The 16,911-nt window shown below is 40.3% G+C and overlaps 1 long non-coding RNA gene across 1 annotated transcript; it reads left to right on the top strand.

The window, feature by feature from the left end:
• Positions 1 to 5,695: 5,695 nt before the first annotated feature.
• Positions 5,696 to 6,600, top strand: LOC134470097 (uncharacterized). Its single transcript, XR_010039150.1, has 2 exons — positions 5,696 to 6,198; positions 6,300 to 6,600. It is a non-coding gene; the product is annotated as an uncharacterized LOC134470097 (long non-coding RNA).
• The last annotated feature ends 10,311 nt before the right edge of the window (positions 6,601 to 16,911 follow it).

The raw sequence follows: 16,911 nt of genomic DNA on the forward strand, positions 1-16,911 counted from the left end.
TTATTTATCTGACCTACTAAACGTAAACGCCCCCTCTAGATCCCTCAGGTCAGTAGAACAAGCGGTCCTCATTGTACCACGCTCCAGGTTGAAAACCAGAGGAGACAGAGCTTTTGCTGTAATGGGCCCCAAACTGTGGAATGACCTGCCACTCTATATCCGCCTGTCCCCCTCCCTAGCTGCTTTTAAAACTCACCTTAAAACTCACTTTTATGCATTAGCTTTTAACACTGTATGACCTCTGTGTTTGCACCTAGTTATTTATCTATCTATTTATACTTTTATTCTTTTTATTTCTTTGTTCTTAAATGTTGATCATCTCCTTAGCTCTTATATGTATTGTTATTTTTAAATATGTGTCGTTATGAAACTGTCTTTTTATGGTTTGCCCTTTAGCATAACCTATCCCCCCCCCTTTTTTGTTCTACATGATGCTCAGTTTTTAGATCTTATTGATTGTGATTTTTCTTCTTTATCTTGTCCTATGTCCTCAAGTATGTCTATGTGTTCTAAGGTTGAAAGTTTCCTTTCAAGTCCTCCTACTTGTCCAGCTACCTCTGTTGTATTTTAAAGTGCTTTATAAATAAATTGACTTGACTTGACTTGACCTGTGTGCTTTGAGTTTACTAGTGTGCAATTCAATTTCCAGAGGGGCTGTAGCGTCCTCTGGTGGCCTAGTCGGTTCATTAATTAAAAATTTGTCAGTGTTCACCTGGTCATGCTACAGGGGCAAAATGCTGTTCTCACCTAAATCCATTTACTTCAGTGTGACTGAAGCTTTGGCCAAACCGGGCGGAGTAAACTTCATCCAACTGAAATGAAAGAGGAAAAAAAACGTAATTTGAATAGTTGGCATGTGACCCATCACTTGAAATTCACTGATAAACATTCACAGTAATTGATAATAACTGAAATGAAACATTACAGCTGAAGTGACATCAGCTGACAGAGAGATGAAGGCTTGTGAAGAGGGGTCTTCCAGATCTGCTGTAAATTCAGTGTCCATGCCGAAATTCAGACTGAACTGGGATTCCAGATCTGGCTGGAAACCTGAAATTAAATGTACAAACCCCAACTCCGGTGAAGTTGGGACGTTTGGTAAACTGAGAATAAAATCAAAATGCTATGATTTTCAAAACATTCAATACATTCCTTAGATGGAGAATAGTGAAAAGACAGCATATCAAGTGTTAAAACCGAGAAAAAATATTGTTTTAGGGGTCATATGTACTCATTTCTAATTTGATAACTGCAACACGTCTCAAATAAGTTGGGACGGGGATCAGTGAAATTTTATAAACATCCAAATAAGATAAAACAACAAGGAAGAACATTTCAAAATGAATTGTACTGATGAACAATTTGAATGTCCAGGTATAAGACAATCACAGAGAGGCTGAGTCACTCAGAATTAAAGATGCAGAGGGAACAATTACCATAGTTATTTACATACAAGTTTTGAATTCCCTTGATTTACCTTGATTGAGTGTATATAAGACATATTTTTGTCATTAAAATCATTGTATAGGTTCATGACATCATGAAATATATATTGGCTGTAGTCTCACTCTAGCACTCCGAGAATTACAGCTAGTGAAAACTTGACCATATTAAGGACGCTTCATGTGTGCAAATGATAGAGGGGTTTAACATTCTCCTATCCACCCGAGCTCACTTGAAATAGACCCAGAAGACATGGGAAACTGTCCTTTGCTTACAGCAAAGTCAGCAGCAGTTGCAGAAGTCAATTCTTTATGAAAATAATAGTCTTGCACATCCTGTGCTACAGTGAAAATTGACCATGCAACTTGTGTTAGTGCTAACTTCAAAAGTCAGCCTCTATGATAGTATGGGGGTGCAGTAGTAGGTTAAGCTGTTCTAACTCACCTGTAGAATTGAATACAGTACTGAATGAAATAAATGGGTTTTAAACAGCATGAAAAGCCACTCTGCAATATATTTTGAAGGGAGATCTTTGATTACTGCCACATATTAAGGACAAATTGTATTCTCTACTATGTTTTAACAGTTTAACTCCAACATAAGGACCAGTCGGACATAAAATGGAAGGCTTTTGGTCAAGACCTAAAAAGAAGGAAAACATTGCAAAAACATGACAAGGAAAACATTGCAAAACATGACAAGGAATACACCTACCATTTAAGCCGTTGAAATCATGTCCAAGATAGGAATCAACATTGTTTTTATATAAAATCATCTCATCGGTTAATGCTATTAACTGTTAAGTGTTGTCTTTTGTTTTGTTTTTAGTCCTCCTCGACATTTGCTGCCTTTTATTGTCCCCGTCCCAACTCTTTTGAGACACGTTGGATTTACATATTCATGAATACCCCCCAAAACAATAATTTTGGTAAATTTTGATGGCTGATATGTTTTCTTTGTACCGTTCTGTCAGAACCAGACTTCTGAAAATGGCAGTATTTTGTTATTATTCACAATTAACCTTGCGTCCCAACTTCTATGGAGTTGGGGTTTGTAGATGTTTGGGTAAATGGGTTAGTTAGTGTTGGGGCTGTTGATGTTCCAATGACTGTGGTGGCTGGAGCAGATTCGAAGAAATGGGTTCATGTTACTGATCAGTAGTAGGCATTCAAGGTAACATGGTGACTGGTGAGATTCAGTCAACTCAATTCGGAATGCTAGTGGAGTCAAAAAAAGTTTTGGGCTTTATGACCAGTAGAGATTCTCTTTCAGTACACAGTGCCAGATGGTAGGATGAGGAGAGTTCAGTAAGGAGGTAAACTCTCCCTTGAGCTTACTGAAAGCCAATGACACGTTTTGAAAACATAGGATATATTGTTATTAACTTTGGGTCATAAAAGTTTGTAGAAGTGAGTTGAAACTGAAACCCAAACACAGCATATCTACCATAATACCAACAGCTTTTATTAGTTAGTAAAATAAATGAGCAAGAACATATGGAACCCTCGGTACCATACCCTATTAACATTGAACAATCAAATAATTTTTTTTACAAGTTTTTTTTTTTCAATGAAATAACCGAAACTATCCAGAACTATGTAGCTATTGATGGTTGGCAATGAATGAATGAATGAAGTGAAGGACATTTTGCATAGGATTATCAGTATTGCATTGCTTTCTACATATTCAACACACTTAAAACGTGATAGTACTGAACACTAATCCTCTGCTTTACGTTTTTTTTTGCGATGATGTTACTAATGCGGCCCGCTTGAGGTCCACATGGGTTGTATGTGGCCCCCGGACCAAAATGAGTTTGACACCCCTGGCCTACACTGTAGCCTATCACAGCTGACCACAGAGATAATTGGAATTTTAGCCCCTTTATTAACAGACTATCTACATTGACATTTCTTAAGATGAAGTAGGCCAATCATTATCATTGGCTATTTTGCAAAGTAGCCTACTGTTACCTATGTATGTAATAGCAGGCCTATATCTTTCAAAATGGAAATGTAGCCTATTTGCCAACATACAGACTACCAGACAAAATTATTGAGTAGCCATAGGCCTATGTCTATCCAATATAGGCCTAATGAAACAAATTATTGCATACAATTATTAAACCAGGCTTTTTAAGATTGAACTGAACTGAAATATTAGAAACTCAAATTAGGATACTCTACATGGGCCTACAAGCAGGGGCGGAGTGGGAAGACTTTTCCCACCGGGACAATTTCCCCCTTGGCGGCCCTTTAAAAAAACAACAACAACAACAAAAAACAAAGCGAACAACATGGTTTCTTAACCAAAAAGACAAAAACCACGAAATCTGCAGTCGTACTAAATGCGGACATTAGTGTTGTCAAAATATCAACCTGAAGTGGAGATGTAGCCTACACCTTGATGAAATGCACAGCCAGTGGTGTAGTCTACGTAAAACGCAGGTATACGAACGTGCACTACGTGTACGCAGGTATAAAACGCAGGTATACGAATGTGCACTATACTGTCATTTTGACAGTTTGTAGGCCTATTGAAATATAGTTTAAGGAAGACAGGATGAGCACGGGCACAAAGTTTTGAGTGTGGGGATTTTTAGAAGAGTAGGATAGCTTACAAAAAGTCTGTCTACATTGTGCAATAAATGCAGCAAATACGCCAAACCTAGCTACTTCAAAGCACAACCATAAGTCAACAAAATGTATAACCAAACGGTGTAGTTCTACCTTAAAACGCTGTCTTCTTCGCAGCAAATGTCTTTGTTTCTTGCAATCACTCCACTTTAATCCACAGTTTAGCCTACACACCCAGCACTGGTCACATCAGAATCTTGTGTGGTAATTATTTTGTTCCATTTCTTCAGACATTACATAGGCTACATCCTAAATGTGCCACATATAAATATATGTATGATAATAATATTATTTCGACTATAAGCCTTGGAGATATACCGGTAGTTCTAAACAAAACCCACTGCTTCTGTTAGCTGCAGTTCTCTTCCTTACCACTTGGTGGAGTCTGTTCGTAACCCAAGTCAATAACCACAGAGCAACTGAATCTGGACAGGCTGATTGTAAACTGTAACAGTCATGTGGAAATCGGAAAATAAAATCATAACTTATTAATATTTCCATCCTTTGGTAACCAATCTAAATATCACAGGTTCTTCAAATACTGAAAACGAAACTGTGTTACTAAGATCTAGTAAACTTACGCGATCTACGGTGTATGAAAATTATCAGTAGAGAAGGAGTGTGGCCAACTTACTGTTTGACACAGTCAGTGAGGTATTGTTGTCTGCTACACGGTATAAATAAGAGCTAGTAATAGCTAGGAAATATAGTGGTGTTCAAAGTAGAAAGTCAGTGCCCATTAGTATAATTTCAAGACTTCAGGGCCGGCTGAGAACTCAATGCATCCGCAATATTACATTTCACGGCCGCGGCCCACCGGGACAAGTCCCCGATCTCCCGATGGCCACTCCGCGCCTGCCTACAAGAAACAAAACTTCTCAGTTGAAATGAACAGGCAGGCTGACGTGTGTCTGTAGGAATGTCCCTCCTTCTCTCTGTGTCAAAGAGAGTGGAGTTACCGTAGCCTACACTCTCCCTCCTTCTCTCTCACATAGATCACTATTATTTAAGGTGTTTCAGCGACTAGAACAATTGACTGGCTGTTGGCAGCAATTAAGCTACAACTTTCAAAGCAATAACGTTGACATGACAAACAATAACTTAAACGCTGACGACGTGAAGTTGTGCCGATGTCGATTAAACTTAGGGGCTCAGCGAAATCTGTTGATGCAGATATGAATGGTTAATATAACTTTGTGATGCGCAGGGAAGTGCAAGGAAGCGTTGGCGACAATTTAATTATTTTACAGCTGATTTTTCAACTGTGTTCCGAACCCAACGTGCTGCGCGATGATAGACAGCCTCCGCAGGGAGCCTGCCAGCGCCTTCTATGCACTTGCAGCGCAGCGCAGGGTTACATGGCGCTATTCCGACATGTCGCTATTCCGACGTTAATGTCTATTGTCGGAATGCCGACACGTTTTCCACCGTCTGCCGCTATTCCTACATGCCGCTATTCCGACATCCCTAACCTAACCCTAACCCTAACCCTAAAAAGTGTCGGAATAGCGGCATGTCGGAATAGCGCTATGTCGGAATAGCGATTGCCCCCCGCAGCGCAGATGTAGAAACCAAAACGTTCCCTGGGGAATTTAATATCTCGCGGTCGGCTTTTTGATTGGGGCTTTATCAGACAGCTATGTAGCCTACACTGTTAGTTTGCGTCACATTATTGACAGCTGATACACAGCATAACTGTCATGAGCACTCTCTCTCCCTGGTAGCAACCTTAATTGCATTCAATTCTCTGCCACTCTGCTCACTCTCTCCCTACTCTGCCTAACGAGCTCCACCTGGCTCCGCCCTGCTCTGCTCTTGTTACCTGGCCAGCTGCACTGCATTTCCCACTCACCATCCTCACCTTGCCTCACTCTGTTCTAATTACTCTGCCAGCTGCACTGCATTTCCCCACTAACCTCTCCCAGTATATCAAGCCCTGTTTTTCAGCCAAGCCCTGTCAGATCGTCTTCATACCTGGACCAGTAACCTGCCTGTCTGTCTACCCTCTGACTCCTACCTGTGATTCTGATCCGTTCTCGACTGCCGTCCTGTTCTACTGCCCCGGCTATCCCGACCTGCCTTCTGGACCTCGACTACTCTCCAATCTTCAGCCCCTCCGGTAACTCGATTCTGCCTTCTGTCTCTCAACACGATTATTGCCCAGCCCTGGTCTGTACTACTGCCTGCCATTCATTTGCTGTTGTGTGTGTGTTCCCCCAGGTCTCCGACCACCAGACGAGCGAGCCCAGACGCTTCACCACCCTCAGCCCGATACGCCGCTCGATCACTGGGGGACACACACACTAGGCACTTTGGACTGGAAACCCCCGGACACTTGGTGACCCCCGGAGCCCAGGTAACCCACAGGACCCTGAAGAACCCCTGAGCCCCAAGCACCCCTGGAACCCCTGACACTCCTGGCACTCCTAGCACCCCTGGACCCGGCACCTCCGAAGACCTCAAGATACACTCACTCCTCTTCCCCCCCTGAACCCCTTCAATAAACAACTCTGAATTTGAACTTGCGCTCTTGGGTCGTCTTCTGTCCCTGACAATAACAAGGTGTCACGCTATGCCTTCAATGTTTTTACAACCTTGCCAGCTTCAAAGTCGATCCACATCCTGCTCGAGAGCTGTGCAATGAAGACTGTAGAACTTATTACAGAAAATGTCCATTCATAAGTTGACGTCCTTCTAGGCTATGCCTATTTTGTTTTGCCTACTTTTCTAGACCCTGATGTCTTTTTCTGCTTCATGAGCTGTGTAATAGAGATGTTCACCCACGGAAAGTATCTTAAATATTTTCCTTTTGGATTTTGGAGAGGATTTTTTTCCATTTGGATTTTTTGGCCGGCTTAAGGAATTTGGAAATCATTTCATGGATACTATTCATGAATACATTACAACATGTGTGTGGGTCTGCTTCATGTAGTTCTAATTGCAGAGTTTGTAGGTCCTGCTTAGATATTATAAGCTTGGCAGCATTTGGTATGCCAATATTTGATTGACAAAACACGTTGTGGTGTTGGTAACATCCTTACCTTGAATTTGAATGCTGCTGACATCTATACTGAACACAGCTAAAAATGGACTATTGGATGAAACGGCGTCTACAAGAGTGTTGGTCACAGCGCTTGAGACAGGAACGTCATTCCCTGTGTTGAATATGATGACTGTAGATGCACGCACCAATTCTTCAATAGCACTATAGTGAAAGAAACACATGAAAAAAAAAAATCAATATTCACAGTAAAAGTACATGGCAATAACATGTGAGAGGCTTATACAGGGCGCAAAATGCTGTTTTCACCTAAATCCATTTACTTCGGCGTGACTGAAACTTTGGCCAAACTGGTCAGAGAAAACTGCATACAACTGAAATTAAAGAGGAAAAAACATAATTTTAATGGTTGGCCTGTGACCATCATATCGAATTCACTGATAAACTATAGAACAGTAATTAATAATAACTCAAATGGAACATTACAGCTGAAGTGATGCCAGCTGACAGAAAGATGAAGGCTTGTGAAGAGGAGTCTTCCAGATCTGCAGTAAATTCAATGTCCATGCTGAAGTCCAGATTGAACCTAGTTTCTTCATTTGGATGGAAAACTGAAATTGAAGGTAGATGTTTGGGTAAATGGGTTAGTTGGTGTTGGGGCTGTTGATGTTCCAATGAATTCGAGCAGATTTGAAGAAATTAGTTCATGTCTTTAATCAGTAGCAGGAATTGTTATTTTAGCACGTTCACGGTCACAATCAACCCTCTATGCTCATGCAATCATCAGAAATTAACCACAGTTGATGTGTGTGTTACCATTCGAAAAAGTTTAGTAATATGGTTACTGGTGAGAATCAGTCACCTCAAGTGGGAATGCTTGCCTGATTATAGCATTGATACATAAGGAATCTTAATAGCTGACTACAGAGATACTTTATATACACTCACCAACCACTTTAACAGGTACACTTCTCTAGTGTTGGGTTGAACCCCCTTCATAACTGCCTTAACAGCCTGTAACAATACTTGGGTAGTATAGGCTCTAGCATTCCATCAAAGTTGGTACTAAGGGGTCCAAATTGTTGCAAGAAAATATAGCCTGAACAGTTCCTACAAGGCAGGATGACCATGTTTTCATGTTGTTGCTTCTAATGTACATTTTTGGATAGCCTGTGTAAATGTTAACTTCATTTTCCTGTTCTTAATTGACAGGAGTAGCACCTGGTGTGGTCTTCTGCTGCAGTAGCCCAGTTGCCTCAGGGTTTGACGTAATATGCATTCAGAGATCGTCTTATGTCTCGTCTATAACTAGTTATAGCCCCGAAATGCGGAGGGTTGGGGATGTAATGGTTTTGCGTGCGCCGCCGCCGCGTCCGCGTCTATCGGCGCGTTACGTCTTTTGTGTTTTGTGTTCCATAAACACTAGTTGTTCCATTAATAAACACTAGGTGTTCCATTAGTTGTGTAGCAACTGCCTTTCCCAAGATCTTAAAACATAACTCTAAAATAAATTAATACATCGCTTTGGCTGCGCAGAATTCTTTAGTGACTCTGCTACATTGTCCTTTGCATGAGGGCTGTTTGTCTGCCTGTTTAAAGAAATCAATTTAGTGACCATTTAGTGCAAGATCCCGCTGCTTCATGAGCTGGCTAATAGAGGAGTTCACCCACGGAGAGGATATATCTCCTTTTGGATTTTTGGCCGGCTTAAGGAATTTGGAAATCATTTCATGGATGCCATTCATGAATTCATTATTACAACGTCTTACAATGTCTTCGGGTCTTTGTTTTCCATCACAGGGTCCCAGGTTACTTAACCCTGTGAGACCTGAACCATGAAAGCAATGAGAGAAAATTCTAATTTTTTGGAATTTGCTTCAATATTGGTCCCTTATAAAAAATGTAATAAAATACATTAAAAAAATCACAATTTTGTTAAATTCACTGAGATATTTAATGCATCATATATGATGCATCAGGCTTTAAAGAAATGGAAATTCCAATTTCATGACCATTGAAAAATGACTTTTAATGCATTTACAACTTTTTTTTTATTTTAAAAAGTTGTCAGACAATTTATTTTGAGGATTATCTTTAAATATTTAGTGAGATCCTGCCATTTTTTTTAGCCTATCCTTTTTTAGCAGGGCCATATATTACATTTCTCACAGCCTGGTTGGGTTTTTTTTTTTTTAAATCTATGTAAAAACATGGCTGATCGAATGCCTAACAACCTATTTATGAGTGTAATATAGATCATTATTCATTTTTGATGTGGAATTTGAATATATGGGTCCATTACTACAATTGGACCATTTCTCCATTCACTTCAATGCATTTTTTACGAGATCATACAGGTAATTTCAACATTTTGCATTACATTTTCAAAATTGCAAGTAAAACCTGTCTCTTAAGGCAATATCTTTGTCTTGAAGTAAAACAACTTGTGTGTTTTGTTAAATGATCGTCGTGGTATGCTTTGTAAGTTTCCCTATGGCAAAATGCGTTGATGGCTGACTTCCTGCCACCGCCGGATGGTGCTTATTTGTTTCATCAGTTTTAGCACGATCTCTCTGCAACACGGTGTAAAAATATAAACTCTTCCTTGATTAATTGCACAAAGCAAGTGTTCAAATTAAAGGATGTAGAGTTATATTTCGGAAATTTGTACACAAACCCTTTGACCCAATTTGACGATATCTCAGCGTCGGTCAGGGAAACCGCTTCTACCCCATTTTTCTAGTTTTCGCCGAGCTGTGGTCAACTTGTTGTCGACCGCTGCTCTCTTGTGGCGTTTTTTCGTGTACTGCAGGACGTTTGGAAATGACACGCAGGATGTTTTTGAGATCGATTTTTTTTTGTGTCAGCGGGGAGAGGGCTTTGAATTTGATGAATCAAATATGATGCGTCCGGTGCGATAGGGTTAATGTAGTTCTAATTGTGGAGTTTATAGGTCCTGCTTAGAAATTATAAGCCGGCTTAAGGAAGTTGGAAATCATTTCATGGATGCCATTCATGAATTCATTATTACATGTCTTCGGATTTTTGTTTTCCATCACAGGGTCCCAGGTTACTTCATGTTGTTCTAATCGCAGAGTTTGTAGGTCCTACTTACATATTATAAGTTTAGCAGCATGCGGTATGCTAATATTTGATTGAACACGTTGTGGTGTTGGTAACATCCTTACCTTCAACTTGAATGCTGCTGACATCTATACTGTACACGGCTAAAACTGGACTGTTGGATGAAACGGCATCTACAAGGGTGTTGGTCACATCGGTTGAGACAGGAACGTCATGCCCTGTGTTGAATATGATGACTGTAGACACAAGCACCGATCCTTCAATAGCACTATAGTGAAACAAACACATGAAAAAATTCAATATTCACAGTAAAAGTACATGGCCATAACATGTGAGAGGCTTATATAGGGGGCAAAATGCTGTTTTCACCTAAATCCATTTACTACAGCGTGGCTGAAGCTTTGGCCAAACTGGGCGGAGAAAACTGCATACAACTGAAATTAAAGAGAAAAAAAAACGTCATTTGAATGGTTGGCCTGTGACCATCATGTGAAATTCACTGATAAACTGTATGACATTATTTAATAATAACTCAAATTGAACATTACTGCTGAAGTGATGCCAGCTGACAGAAAGATGGAGTCTTGTGAAGCGGTGTCTTCCAGATCTGCTGTAAATTCAATGTCCATGCTGAAGCTCAGACTGAACATGGTTGTCACATCTGGCTGGAAAGCTGAAATTAAATGTAGATGTTTGGGCAGATGGATTAGTTGGTGTTGGGGCTGTTGATGTGGATGTAACCCACGTACAGTATGTCATTCCTTGACATGTGCTGCATTTTGTTTCATGGTAAATAATCACCTCAGTTTATATTTTTACTTCTTTAGACAACTGTGGTGAACTTAAACAACACCTTTCTATAACCACGCTCATAATGAAAAAAACACTTTCTTCCACTACACACAACAGTCTTGTTATCAAGTCTTGTCATTGGGTACAAGATTGGCCAGCCCAGTCACCAGACATGAACATCATTGATTATGTCTGGCATAGTATGAAAGAGGAAGCATGGAAGATAAAATCAAAACATCTGTATAAACTCCGGGAGGCATGCAAGGCTGTTTTTTTTTGCAATTTATCAATCAATTGTATTGTAATTTGGATCTTACAGCACCAATGCTTCATCTTCTGATGTTGTGCAAAATATTGGTGAGATGAGGGAGGTGACAACACTTTTTGTCTTGCCAAAATCTGCCCTTTCCATGTTCATTAAATGATAAATCTGTGCAACAAATTTATTTTTGTGCATGGTTTTAGCTGTCATATGAGTGAATTCTGAAGCCAAGTGATTAAAGGAGCACTCCTACCAATTTCAATATGCTGTTGAATTGCTCACGCTACGCTTGACTTGTCAGTACCCGGTGATGCTGCATTTTCTTGCTCAGCCCTTTCAGAGATATGATCTATTCTAATGGGGGCATATTTTGTTTACATTTAAACAAATCTTAACATAGGCCAACTCCAAGTATTTTCCCAAAAGGTATCGCTGTTTGCTAGTTGTCTACTGATGTTGCATAACCTTTTGGATGTTTTTGGGAATACATTTAAAACTGAATTAAACAAACATCTGCCCCCATTACAATGACCAGGAGCTCGAAAAAGACTGAAGAATCTCAGGTACTGACAAGTCCAGGGTAGTGTGAGCATTACAACTGCATGTTGAAATTGGTCCTTTAATTCAAAGTCAGATTATTAGCTGTTGTTCCAAACACATGGATAGGCGACAATTTTTTTTTAATTGATCCTTTAATTCAAAGTCAGATTATTAGCTGTTGTTCCAAACACATGGATAGGTGACAATTTTTTTTGCATCGACTGTACACTCACCGACCACTTCATCATATACATCTCTCTAGTGTTGGGTTGAACCCTTTTTTGCCTTCAGAACTGCTTTAATAGTCTGTAACAATACTCGGGTAGGCTCTGGCATTTCATCAAAGTTGGTACTAAGGGGTCCAAATTGTGGCAAGGAAATATTCCTACGCCATTATACGACCAGTCTGACCAGTCCATCCAATTGTTATAGCATAAATTAAACCGCCAAAATGTGCTAATTTCCGCCCAATTGCCACAAATTGCATTGATTTCTATGGGCCCAAAACTGCAGAAAAAAACGCCAAATGGCAAATTTTTCCAGTTTTTACCCGCAGACAGCCATCCCATTACCCGCCCAATCTGGCACTGACACTGACACTGCGTACTATGCACATAGAGATGCTCTTATGCATACCACGGTTGTAACAAGTGGCTATGCAGTGTTGGGTAAGTTACTTTTTTAAAAGTAATTAGTTACTTTACTTTAGTTACTGCTTTCAATTGTAATTGAATTACTTTACTTATTACTACATTTAAAAAGTAACTCGTTACTTATTACTTTACTTTACTTTTCGCGGGAAAAGGGATTTTAACCAGTGTAGTGGCACAACTCAAGTACACAAGTACAGCCCTCTCGGGCGACACGGCGTCAAACTAGTGAGTCAATTTTGGTAAATTATTCTCTTAATATAGTGTGTGGAGTTCTCTCGTCACTTCTCCGTGAAACCCATGGACGTAGTGTAAGACCTGGAGAGAGTTAATAAGTCCCGCCTCTAGTCATTTCAATGGGAAATGCTAGGCTAGTGAATTTAGACAAAATTGAGCAAAAGTTGTTTCCGCCACCAGTTTACTCAGCCAATTACGTGCCACGTTAATGACTGACTTACGATTGACCAGAAAGATATATGGAAGACGGGCATTGGATGCATGGCAGTGCCCAACCACACACCTGTATAGGTATGTGTGCCCAACACTAAACTCGCGCACCCACCAATCGCGTCCAACCTCTTGGAGCGAAGTGGTGGCGGAATTGCGATGAGGAAGTGCCTTCCTAATCGGCAAAGCTAACCGGCCAAATCCTGACCCCCTGGTGAAACCACAGCCATTTGTTTCACCGCGGTCCCACCCCAAAAATCTCCCTGATTTTGGTACTCACACATTGGCAGCCTGTGCAACTCCGCTGCCCCATGGGTTTAGTGGTGCTTGCTCGTGGTGCTCATAAAAGTGTTGTGGTTAAATTGAAATATTTTATCCTTGTGTGAAAAAGGCTGTGAGCCCAATATCAGTTTTTTTTTTTTTACGGATCCTCTTCATGTATTTCTGTCAGCTGACCGATGGTAGATTAGGGCAGTTTTCACAGCTTCCCGGCATTTTATTCCATGTTGCCCGAGATGCAACTAAAGTGTTCAGTGGATATTGGATATACATTGTTTTGCAAACAAAATGGTCTGTTGTACGTCGCTTTGCAAGCAAAATACATTTTACATAGGTTTAAAAAGTATGTTCTCAAAATGAAGGGTTTATTTGCAAAACGGTGTATCCACCATTTTTGACTTTTGCATTTTATTATTGGAAATGGCTGTCCAGAGGTCCCATCACCTTTGTGTGAATTGTTGCCATTCAAATATTTTGCAATACATTGCAATGGAATGTCCAATACAAAATGTACATTTCCCAGCATTCTACAAAATGGAGATACACCGTTTTGCAAATAAACCCTTCAAATATTTTGATGCCAAAAATGTGTAGCCAACAAAGATGAAAGGATGTCTGAACAGTCATTTCCAATAATAAAATGCAAAAGTCAAAATGTTTTGTTTTACACCTTTTTGCAATTAAGTTCTTTGTATGTTGTATGGCTTTGTCTATGTTGGTCAAACAAGACTTTCTGAGCACAGGACTGCAATACATAGGCCTACTGTACATGTACACAGAACATGGACTATGCCATGGCCTGTCATTATGCACAGGCCAACCATGGCTCAAAAGCAACTCTGTTTTGGGGAATAGAGGTTTCGCTCCCATCTAGAGGTGGGAATGCCAACCTTATGCGTCATAGAGAGGCATTTTGGATACAAATTTTAAACTCAGTAGAAGCTCAGGGCATTAATGAAGAACTTAATGTCTCGCTCTCTATATAAAAAATATTTGTTAATATGAGGCTGTGTTCACGTGAAATTTAATGTGAAATCCTTGTGTGTGTTGTTTCCTCTCTTTTCAGATGTGTCCTAGCATCTCTACAAGAGGGTAGCCTATGTCCTTCCCTCTGTCTGTCCATCTGAAAAGCATTCTTTAAAGGGACACTGTGTGAGATTTTTAGTTGTTTATTTCCAGAATTCATGCTGCCCTTTCACTAATGTTACCTTTTTCATGAATACTTACCACCAGCATCCAATTCTAAGTATTCATTATGACTGGAAAAATTGCACTTTTCATACATGAAAAGAGGGATCTTCTCCATGGTCCGCCATTTAGAATTTCCAAAAATGGCCATTTTTAGCTGCAAAAATTATTGTACTTGGACCATACTAGAAAATATTTGTTTATTACTTAGTAAACTTTCATGTAAAGATCAAATTTGACAATAGGCAGCCCAGTTTCAATGAGCAGCATAGTTGCAGTACCTTTTTTGACCATTTCCTGCACAGTGTCCCTTTAATCTTTATAGACCCCGTATTCACCGCCAGGCGCCACCAAAAGCGCCATTTAGAATTTCAGCCGCCACCAGCCAATAATTTTATCAGTCAAATTGAGATGTCATCTATTAAAATTTGTCTGAGCAATTTATGTGGACCAAATACCTAATGGTTTTACCGGCTTACACTGCACAAAAATAAAGTCTACAACTATCTTTTGTCAAGAGGGACTGTATTCAAAAACGTTTTGTATGAGGGGTGGAAATATCAAAGAGGGTGGAGTAATAAAGAGGATTCAAAACCCGCCCACTCAATGCAAAAGAGTGTGCTCAAGTTGGGTCTCCTAAGGGGGCATTGTCCCCTCCTCCTTCTTCTGTTTTTGAGGTGTTTGCACAAGAAGTGCGCTATCGCCATCTACAGCGCTAAGGAGACTCCATTTATTCTTAACCTCAGGACTCCAAAGGTCTCCAAATCGAAGGTCTCCTAAAGGGACGTTCACCCGACATAAAGTGGATACCAGAAAAGAACTAGAGTGACGTATCTCTGTCTATAAGATCTCTGGAAATATTGTGAAGCAGAAATGAACAGATCAGCCGATAGCTTTATGTTAGCTTTCTGGATCATAGCATGAAGGTAACCCGGTCTGCCACAGTGGGCTGGCCCACGATGAGACCACCAACTTCGGCTGAATTTCAATAGTTGTCCCGCTGGGAAATGTGGAAGAACTATTGGCGACCACACCTCCAAAGCTTATTTCCGCTTGGCCTTTTCTCTTTAATTGTCTTCCAAGTGTATAGAAGGAGTCCCTATGTTTCAGACACCTTTCTCTGGTGGTCTAATAATAGGGTGACCATATTGTCCGTATTTTCCGGGACAGCCCGCCCCTCAACTATCCAACCTAACGTCCTTGCGCAGCACACATTGCTTCAACTCGCTGACTCCCCGCCTCCGTGGAGAAAACAATCAAGTTGGCATTTTAAATAGCAGGCTGAAGTCAGGGTGCAGAGCTGCCATCTTACCTCAGACTAACTCAGCTGCTAACAACAGTTTTATGTTTTGGCAAGGATGTTCGCATTTCATTACACCTACCTCCTCGCTCCAATACCATAACTAACATTGTAGACTATCAGAGACAGTATTTCTGTTACTGTTTGTTATTCCTTTATGCTGTTGTGCTGATTTCATTCACACTTGGTTTTACCGATGCAGGAACTGTGATTAGTTTGGTCGTTACCGTGGAAATGGTTGAATAATTTTGGTCCCAAAGTGAAAAAGGGAAGCGGCCAGGGCGAGTTTGAAGCCAGAATGTCATCATGGAATTAAAGTTCCATCTCTTTAATGCTGCCGTTACGACACCCTTCATTACAATGCTGTTTATGGCCATTTGACTCGGTTTTAAATGTCATCACCTTTTCAAATTGTAAGCATACAAACTCTGTATCATGTCGATATCGGTTCCTGACTTAAACAGTGGATAAATAATTAACTATCATCACTTATAAATAGGTGGGCGGAATTAGGCGACTTGACTATAACTTCCATACAGTCAGTTAATGTGCCTCACGCACAGTAGACTGGGATATAAACCGCAAATAACACGAATTGCACGCACATTTCCCCGACATTGGGCTACAGCAATACAGTTAATTTGCTGTGCGATGTCTAGAGTAAAATCTGGAGTAATATGGCGGCCGCAGATATCGGAAACATGACCGACTGTCAGTCTAGTTTGTGTCAATGACGTTGCTTCGCATCTCGAGGCCATTAGCACAAGGCGAGGACGGGAGGAAACACAAAAATCGGGACACAGACCACGTAAAACAGGTCGTAAAAATGGATATGGTCACCCTACTAATAATAGCCTGTGACTGTCTAGCGCTGTAAAATGCTAACATTACCTTACTCGGCTAGCTTTAAAATAATCAAATGGTAATGCACTGCAGGTAATGGTAATGCACTGCGTAACATTGTTAGTACTTTATTTCCAGAATTCATGCTGCCCATTCACAAATGTTAGCTTTTTCATGAATACTTATCACCACCACCAAATTCTAAGTATTCATTATGACTAGGGAAATTGCACTTTTCATACATGAAAAGGGCGATCTTCTCCATGGTCCGCCATTTTGAATGTCCAGAAATAGACATTTTTAGCTGTAAAACTTACTGCACTTTGGTTATAGTAGTAAATATTGGTTTATTCTTTAGTAAATATCAATGAAAAGATCAAATTTAGCAATTGGCAGCACAGTTTCAATGAGAAGCATAGTTGCAGTACCCACACAGTGCACCTTTA

The sequence above is a fragment of the Engraulis encrasicolus genome, chromosome 19 (assembly GCF_034702125.1).
Source record: "Engraulis encrasicolus isolate BLACKSEA-1 chromosome 19, IST_EnEncr_1.0, whole genome shotgun sequence".
Classification (NCBI taxonomy): domain Eukaryota; kingdom Metazoa; phylum Chordata; class Actinopteri; order Clupeiformes; family Engraulidae; genus Engraulis; species Engraulis encrasicolus.